This window comes from Coffea eugenioides, chromosome 1, assembly GCF_003713205.1.
Source record: "Coffea eugenioides isolate CCC68of chromosome 1, Ceug_1.0, whole genome shotgun sequence".
In the NCBI taxonomy this organism is placed as follows: domain Eukaryota; kingdom Viridiplantae; phylum Streptophyta; class Magnoliopsida; order Gentianales; family Rubiaceae; genus Coffea; species Coffea eugenioides.
Window position 1 is genome coordinate 30,506,325 of NC_040035.1, and position 10,227 is coordinate 30,516,551.

Here is a 10,227-nt window from a genome sequence, read left to right on the forward strand (position 1 = left end):
CGTTGGAATACAGAAGCTGCATTCTGTGGTCGGAAGTTAAAACAGAGGTTTGAACAGGTGACAGTATTTCGATCATATCTCAGGTTACAATGCTCCGATTTGGATGATTCTTGAAGCATTGGAAAGCTAACTCAAAGGGCTACAACTTTTGTGTTTTGCACAAAAGCTAGTTTGGCCTTTATCATGGAGAAAATCGCAGTTGAAATAAGGCCAGAGTGAAAACGCGAGTAGACAAAACGCGAGTTTATACCGCGTTTTGTGTAGGCGCGTTTTATAGCCGAAATTCTGCAATTTGACTCAGTCAATTCTCTTGTGTGCATACCACTTTCCAGCTATAAGATGCAAGGGAATTCGGTGCACATGCTTCTGCAATAAAAGAGAAGACCAAATGAGTGTGGACAAAAGGAAACATCATATCTTTGACTTCTTTTTACAAAATCTGAGTGGAGGAAATTATGAAGTGAGAGGAATGGAATTTCTACCACCTTTTATGCAGAAATACAGGGGAGAAGCCAGGAGGACCAGACGTAGCTAGTTTTCCTTCTTGCAACAAGTTTTCTCTCTAGTTAAGAGTTCTTAGATAAGCATTTAGAGTTTTCACTTGTAATCATATTGTGCAAGAACATAGCAGGAATTGGAGAGCTTCACCTTCAATTGGCTAAGCTTTCTTTTATCTTTCTTATACTTGTACTTTATGATGTTTTGCAGTAATAAACTTGTGAATTTGATTGTTAAATCATTCATGAGTAGCTAAACTCCTTCATCTAGGGAGTAGATGAAACTTATGGCTAAATAATACTAATTGAATGTGATTTACACTTGTTATATCTTGAGTTAACTTGTCTACTTGTGTAGCTGTGATTTCTTGTTATTGATTGATCACCAATAGCATGTTTATAGTGTTATTATTCAATGAGAATTGGTAATAACAATTGAAACACATGAGTAGTGCTTGAGTTGTATGTTCATGAAAATAGAGATACACTTAGGTGGATTATTGAGCATTTCATGAAATAAAACGGAGTAGTAGTAGTATTTCACCATGAAAATAGGGAAATCTATATTGCTCTAAGCCATTTCATCATGAAAATGAGACTTGGTAATCTTGGAAATAAATCTCTGGTTAAGCAAGAATAATAGCAAGAAGTAAATCCATTCATTTGTGTAGTTTATGCCATAAGTGGAATCTACATCCCTAGAATCTTCATTAAGTGAAATTTCTCTATTTGCATTCAGCATTTGTTAAACTAGATTTGTATATCAGATTTGTAGATTACAGCATTAGACTTTCTCTGCTCAAAAATTAATTGTAAGTCTAAATAATAGAGAGAACAAGGGCTTAGTAATTGTTTAAATTGCTCCTCGTGGGATCGACCCGATACGCATCTTGTACTAAAATTGCGACCTGTATACTTGCAGTCCAACGGGTGTAAAATCGGAATTAAACTTGCACTTAAAGTGAAAACCCGTCAATAATAGCTATCATAGCGGGACGGTATGAAACTATTTGAAGTGTTGTATGTGCGAAAGTGTAGATCTTCCTTATATTGGGATGAATAGGTGAGAAACGGATCACTGGCCCCGACTTGGTGGAACGAACTTTGGAGAAAATTAAGATTATTCGGGAAAGATTAAAAGTAGCTCAGGACTGAAACAAGAGTTGGGCAGATTCAAAAAAAGGAAACCTTTAGAGTTTCAATCGGGAGAAAAGGTATATTTGAAGGTATCCCCCACCAAGGGACTGAGGGGATTTGGAAGATGTAGTAAGTCAAATCCGAGGTATGTAGGATCTTACGAAATACTGGATAGAGAGTTGGACTTTTAGCATATCGCCCTTCCACCTACTCTGTCGAGGATATTTCATGTCTCCCAACTGAGAAAGTATGTATCTGACCCAAGTCATGTTTTGGAGGACCAACACATCGGGGTGGGGGAAAACTTGTCAGTGGAGAAAGTTTCTTTGAGAATCATGGATCATAAGGATCAAGTTCGAAGGAGAAGGACCATACCCTACGTGAAGGTGCAATGGACGAACCATACACCACGAGAGGCAATGTAGGAGTTAGAAGAAGACATGCGAAATAGACATCCCTATCTTTTTATCAAAGTACATAAGTTTCGAGGACGAAACTTTTTGTAAGGGGGGTAGAATGTAAAACCCACGATTTTTGGGCTCATTTTATCTTGCCAATTTAATTAAATGGTAATTTATTATGGGTAAAAGCAAACATAATTGCAGGTTAGGTTAAATAGGGTAAGGGGGTCTAATAAATGAAAACTCTTACCCAAGCCACCTACTAATAAGTAGTGCTAGGTTTAGGATTTTATTAAAACCCTAAATAGGAAAATAACCCTAGCCTTACTTTTCTTTCGTCTACCTCCCTAGAGCAAGAGCCGTCAGAGAGGAGAGAAGGAGAAGCAGGCAACACCGTCAATCGATCCGACGACTAGGCACCTAAACCTGTAAGTCTCGAGTTCACATAAGAGAACCTCTCTTTTAAGTTTTAGTAGTTGTATCAATTGTTCTAATAATTTTATGGGCATGTATCGTTGCTATATAGGTGTAGATATGTATGTTTTGATAAGATTCGTATCTGGATTAATAGGAATAGGGGGGTTGATTTTAACCCTGATATTATAGGGTGTTTGAATTTGTTTTTTAAAAAAAAAAAAAAGAAAGGGAAGAGCAGCGGCGGCTGCCACTGCTCTGTTTCGGCCAGGCGTTGCAGAGGCAACGCCACAGGAAGAATTCCAAGGGTTGGACTTTCGGCCAACCCAAGACATAAAAAAAATAAAAAAATAAATTGCAAGATGATGTCGCCAGCACTTGCTGGCGACAATGGACATAGGAAATGGTTGGCCTTTTCGGCCAACCAATGGAAGGAATGTTGTTGCCAGACCTTGGTCAAACAAATGGTTTCTGACGACCATGGTCTAAAAGGAAATGGTTGGCCTTCTGGCCAACCATGGCTCTTACCCGAAGAGGAAAAATGGATAATTTAGATGTTAACCAAATATAAGATAAAATAAATAAATATTTAATAAATAAATTTTGAATATAACTAGTCCATTTTTATAGGGGATCATGGGTATTAAAATTTAGGACCCAATTTAAAGAAATTGTTAGAATTCAAGTATTGGTCATGTAAAACTTTTATTTAATTAATTACGTCTAAGATATTTAAAGAAAAATCTAGGATATCTTAATTTAGCCTTATGAGGTTAATGTAGATGAGGTGAGATAAATTCTAAATTGTTAAACGAAACGTTTAAAATAATAATAATAATAATAATAGTAGTAGTAAATAATAATGCTGACGATACACTAATATTAATAATAATAATAATAATAATAATAATAATAATAATAGTAAATAATAATTAATAAACAATAATAGTAAGGATAATAACAATATGGGCATGGAGGAAGTGAATTAAGGATATAAACAAAGATACAAATATAATACGAGTGGAATAAACTAAGACAATAATAATTATAATAGGTCAATATATATAGATATATATATATATATATGTACATGTATACATAAATAATAATAACACCTATACACGCCTAAAAGTGGAAATAAAGGGAAAGGTAATAGTAACTATCTAACATATATATAAGTGATAATAAAATAAATTAGCGACGACGGGGATGGTAATAATAATAATGGATAGTCATAAATTATAAGTAAATATAGTAAGATAGTAGTGAGGATAATAAACAGGATTGTGAATAATTATTTTCTTCTAAATTAGGAAACTTTACAAAATGAACACTTTCCAAATTAAGAAACTTTCTAAAATAGAAACTTTCCAAAAAAAAATAGAAATCATCCGATTGGAGGGAAATGCTATTAGGGTCCATACAATGGTCTAGATATGAATCTTGTACTTACTTAGAGGTTATATATTTATACATCTATAGGAAGTAACAACTAATTAGGGAACTCATGCATTTGATAGGTACGGTACAAGGATTTAAGGTAGTTCCACTCGAGCAGCCAAACAGAGGTAGGTGGTACTTACCCTTCTGAGATTTCAAATGTGCAAAATGAAATTCTTGTTTTCAATCCTATTTTGTTGTGTTGACTTGAAAGGTGTTTGATTAAATGCTTTACTTGATATTTATGAAAGTTATATTTTACTATACAAAAAGGACCATGTGACTTATTTGAAATGTTATTATATACCAAATGAGTTGAACCTTTTATGTACTCAAAGATATATATATGTGGTGCGTGGAATGAATTTTTGACAAGTAAAGCTCAAAACAGTCATGGGATAGACGGTAGGGGCTATAGTCCTGTATAATGGTCATGGTAGCCTGGTATAAAACCCAGCCGATTGACCGATGGATAAAGTCATGGTAGCCTGGTATAGAGCCCAGTCGATTGACAAGGTCAGGGTAGCCTGGTATAAAGCCCAGCCGATTGACCGATTGATAAAGTCATGGTAGCCTGGTATAGAGCCCAGCCGATTGACAAGGTCATGGTAGCCTGGTATAAAGTCCGGCCGATTGACCCAAGAATGAAATGAGAACAATCGATAGTCGCGAAATCTATTGGTCGCCCACCTAGAAGGGGTTTAATCTCTAGGCTGAGTGTGACGCCCCGAAAAAAAAAATGAGTTTGAGAACCCGAAAATTTTCTAATTTTCTAGGGTTTATTTTATTTAATCGCCCGCCTTTTCTACATTTTATTTATTAAAAAAATTCCCCAGATAAAGTTTATGAGCAAAGATAGTTTTAAAATGATTTTTCTAGTATCGGTTAATTTTTGAGAAATTAAAAGCGTATTTTGAACGTGGGACCCGCTAGTGCGGTAAATGCATTATATTTTTGACAACTTGTTGGAATTTTGTATTAAGTGATATTATTTTACAAAGTGTTAAGATATTTGTATTGGAGAGACAAAAAGATAAGTTTTGAACCAAAAGGGTGACAAGTGTCACCTTCCTATTCAACCTTGACTTTGACCATTATTTCTTACCTTTATTAATACTCAATTTTGACCCAAAAATCACCTAAATTTCTGCAAGCTTGGCCGAACCTCTTGGAGCAAGAATACAAGAAGAAAGCCTTCAACTCCAACTCCATTTCTTGCTCAATCTTGTGAATCAACCGTTAAACTTTCGAATTCCTCCACAAAAGTCACTTGTTTAGGAAGATTGAAGGTAGTGTTGGAGTGATTAGAGAAGGCAAAGGACTAAGCCATCAAATTTCTTGCTATTTCAAGGTTCATGTCTAGCAATCCTTTCTTTGTTCTTGATTATGCTAAATTAGTGACTTGTGATGGCTAAAGAGATGGTTTGATGGATTATATTTTGAGTTGTGGTTGGATGGATGAACTTTTATTATTTTTGGGGATTTTTCTGTTTTAATATGAGTATGATTATGTGGTTATGTATGATGATTGGAAATGATGTTTAATGATTCTAGAAGGTGGAAAAAGTGGACAATTGCAATCAATTTCTGTTTTGGAAGAAATTCTGGAAAATTAGGGTTCTTGGTTCTTCATTCTGTCCGAAATTTTTGGTCCTAGATAGAGGCCAAATTGGCCTTAGCTAAAAACATGAAAGTTGTAGGTATTGATGTTTTAAGGGTGCCTGCAAAATTTCAGGTCAATTGGAGTAGTGTGGAATGAGATAAGCCGAAATTACTATTGCTGTTCTGGGTTCATCAGGATGTTAGAACTGCGTCTGAAATTGGTTGTTTTGACTGGAATTGTTTTGGATTTGGTTGTTGAGGTCTTCTGATGAAATGTATCTTGATGTCCTATCTACCATATGCCTTTGGAATTTCTGCATTTGGACCTGTTTAGACTGAGTTGTACTGATTACAGCATAGTGTAATTTGTAAACCTAAAATTACGGTTTTGGTTTGTTATTTGGCATATTTGACTTAGTTGTGCTGGGATTTGGACTGAGTGACCTTCTACATTGTTGTAGCCCTGGTTCTTAGCTTCGAAACGGTGGGTCTTGGACCTCCATCCGACAATCGTAGCGCCTTTGATACCATTACCGCAAAATGACGTCAAAACTGTTTTTCTGGTTTTGAGCTTAACTTTCATTTCCGGACTTTTCCCTAGCTTGACTTGTCTTTGTACTTCTTGGACCTTGCTGAATGGCTATTGGATGAACTTGTTGTTGTGTGTGTACCTTTGGGTTGGAATGAGGAAATAATGAAGCCATGATGGCTGGAAAAGTTAGCAAATTCAGGGGAAGTGCTGTCCGAACTTTGAAGGGATTTGTTTGCATTGAGTTTGTGATCTAAGACTTGGATTTGAGCAAGGCAATGATATTTGATGGATGATTTCTGAGCCATGGAGGTGAGTGACCCTAAACTATTTCCAAAGTACTTGTGAAATGTTTCTTGCATTATGTACTCGATTGCATCTCATGCGTGCTTGCATGTGAATTCATGACATGATTTGGCTTCAATGAGTTCTGGGAAAGTCTTGTGCTGGACACCAACGTCTCCACCATTTTCGTGAGTTCGTGACATGACGGAGCAAATGGCTCCGGAGCTCAAAAAGGGGCTCCCTCCTAATGTTAATGTTAATGTTAAATGATCTATTTGAGTGTTGGGTGTTCAAGTGCTGTGATTTCACCGGCTCACGAGAGCACTAAACGTACATTTGATCTCTGAATCATGACATCATCGAAATGATCGAAATGCAACATTGTGAAATATATTTGTTTAATGATTTTCCTGGTTACTCGCTGAGCTTCTAGCTCACCCCAAAAATATTTTATTCCCCTCCACAAGGCTCAAAGCGAAGGAAGGACTTGTTGTACTTATTCACATGTCTGGATGGCCTATATCTTGTACAGTTTGGATTTGAAAATCATTTTTATGTATAGTTGAGAATTGTTTCCGCTTCGCTTATGACATGTAATTTTTGGAGAATTTGATGTATATTAGAGATTTATATTGTAATATTTGAGGTTTATTCTTGTAATTCATTTGAGGACTGTAGTGAACGACTGAGTCCCGGCGAGAGCTGGGCAGGCGGCCCGCCGAACCCTCTGGTTCGCCTTAGGGGGAGGTGGGGCTGTCACACTGAGTACTCAGTAACCGGTCATTACATGTACTTGTTATGAGCTGATCTGAAAGAATGATTTATGAGCCGATATGGAATGATTTATGAATTGGTTTGAAATGAGACTTATGAGCTGATTTGAAATGATCTATGAACTGATATGCAACGTTTTACAGGATCATTTATGAATGGATATGAAGAGACTTATGAATTGTTATAAAGTGATTTTTGACGTTACAATTTCTCATGTATAAATATCAATAAGATGCCTTTTGAACTGCTTGTCATTTCTTTACTAATGATTGTTTTATAAATGACGCTACTTTCAAAATTATGGATGTGAATGATTTGCAAACGATTTGAGTTGTACTTCTATATATATGTATCTATAAAACTAAGAGTGCATGGTCCAACAGAGGGGTAAATATTACCTACTGCGCGATGTGTCGCTCAACCCACTCCTTACCATTTTTGCAGATTCTGAAGAGTATGAATTGGTTTACATAGAAGACCCTGAGGAGGACTTTTATTAGTTTAGGTACATAGAAGTTGGCAGGCTAGCTACTCCTAGTGTTAGTCTTATTTACTTTTATTTCCGCTGTTTCAATTGGAGAAAAAAAATGTACGAACGTCTTGAATATTCGTAGACTTCCTTTTATATGTAATTCGAACCGCACTTTATTTGTTTAAATTATTTAGTACTGTCAAGTTAAATTAGTTAATGTAGCCTTGTATTCCTGAGTGGGACTTGGGAGTACGGCGGATGTCATATGACGGGCACGTGCGGGCTCGGGGCGTGACACTCTCCACCACATGAGCCTGAATGCAACGAATTGCTTCTAATACCCTTTGCAAAGAAGGACGTGATAATGGAGGTGGTGGTGGTGCAGAAGTAGACGGACCAGCAATCCTTACTGGGATCTAGAGGCACCCCTTGGTCTCTCTCTCCGTGGGTGAGCTATATTATCCGTTTGAATGTCCATGCCATTAAGAGTAGAAACACTCAACTCATCCATGGTTTGTATAGGAGGTTGAGGTATGCCATTTAAATTGACTCCCTCCCGCTCAAAAATTAGTGAGAGGAGACATGGGAATTCAAACCAATAGGAAGCATTACTCCTACTTGCAGTCATCCTTATGCTACTAATGATGATATTTGTTAGCGGGATATGGGCAAATAGAGACTCCTAGTTATGAAACATGTGATCCAAGAAGTAGATATCACTGTGTTGAACTTCACCTTGACCACTTTTCTTAGAGATCATATTATGATCCATCAATAAATGATAAGGCGATGCCTAAACTTGAAAACACGCGCAAGAATCATCTCTTTTTGAGATGATCAGAATGGTTGATACTCGAGATCATACCACGCCATGGCATGTGAAGCGTCGCAATTCTTATTTGGTGGAGTAAATCCCTTCTTCAAATTAATGATTGAACATGATCATTGCATCCCAAACTTCTAGCAGTAGTGTCTCGAGTGATCATCAAATGCATCCCTTGGATAAAAGATTGAATCTCTTCTTCATTATGGCCCTTCTTATTGACTACATTTGCATAAAATTCCCAAACCAAATTTGGATAGATGTACTGAGGAAGAGAAAAAATGGACGCCCATAGATCAAAAGCCTTAGTAATGTGATATACTACATCCACCTCTGGGCATCCCATATATGAATTCCATATGCTTATGATCTTCATACCATTCTTGATTATCTTTAGACATGAATTCCGTGGTCTCTTCCTCCATTGTTTAGGAAAGGATGTCCTCTCTTTACTCCCCTCTCTTCGTGGAGGAGACTCAAGAATGATAACACGTCTTCCTCTCTCCATAGTACCTAAAAAAAAAAAAAATCAAATATTAACTTAAATATTGTACCAAAATTTCACACACTTCACAAAATTATTCAAAAAATAATCAAACCTTATAAAATACCTAAATTACCAACATTACAACTTATATCATCCTAGGCATTTTATAATACCACCATTTCATGAATGCTTATCATAATTTGCTCAACTAACCACAAAGTATAAATCATCATGTCATGAAGGATCAATTAATTGCTCAAAATTTCACATTATGTTCATGAGCAATTCTATTTCAAAAAGTTTTGCCTAAAATTGTTAAAATCACCAATTGACCTAAATGACCAACAACATATGTTTAAACATGTGAATTAACAATAAGCAAGCTCATGACAATTACTAATTATCAACAATAATAGACATTTAGCCATAAACATGCTTAAGCAAAATTAACCAAAAATTAACCCATATAATCACAAATTTCCTCAACATCACTCAATATGACCAATATAAATGCTTAACCATCATCATCAAGTAACATTTTAAGTATTTGCATCAACTAAATAGGCTTACTAATAATGACTCTATGAAGGTCAAGGGATGTTTGGATGTTGATTTCTTGCAACAAAAATGATGAAAAAGGAGATTTTGTCAAGTATGTGTGTGGAGTGTGTGAAATGCAGGTTTGAAGAAGAAGAAGAAGAAGAATGAGAGTTGTGGCAGCATTTGTTTCTTAAAATAGGGGAAATCAAATATCCAGGTTGAAAACATGGGTTGAGACCTGCATTTTCAAGGAAAACTCTGAGATTCTTCAATGTAAACTTGTGATATGCGGGCTGTGACTCGTGTTTTCAAGCCTGCGCTTTCATTTTTTTATAGCAAAAGAGGCAAAAAACGTGGGTATAAATGCGGACTTGGCTGCATTTTACCCCACATTTTTCTATGAACTCTTGAAGATGGACTAAAATGCAAACCAAAACATGGGTAAGGTTGCATTTTTTGTCCCTATTTTCAAAAATTTGCAACTTTTATGTAGAAAAACTGCACTTTTCCAAAATTATGCACAAGACCCCTATTTTCCAAAATGCATTCTAGATCACTGTTTTGCCTAAAATATCACTTCATACAACTTTAAAATAATCTAAAAATGCATTCTACCCCAAAATAACAAATAAAAAATAAAAATTATGCAAAATAACAGGTGGAATTTTTTGATCAATTTTCTCCTTCTTGTCCTCAATTGGTAAGCTTTGCTTCTATTTCCAAACCCTATGAAACAAATACTCCAAAATATCATTAAAACTTAATTTAAACTTAAAATCACACCAAATTAAGATAAAATACTAAAATCAGTGGGTTGCCTCCCATC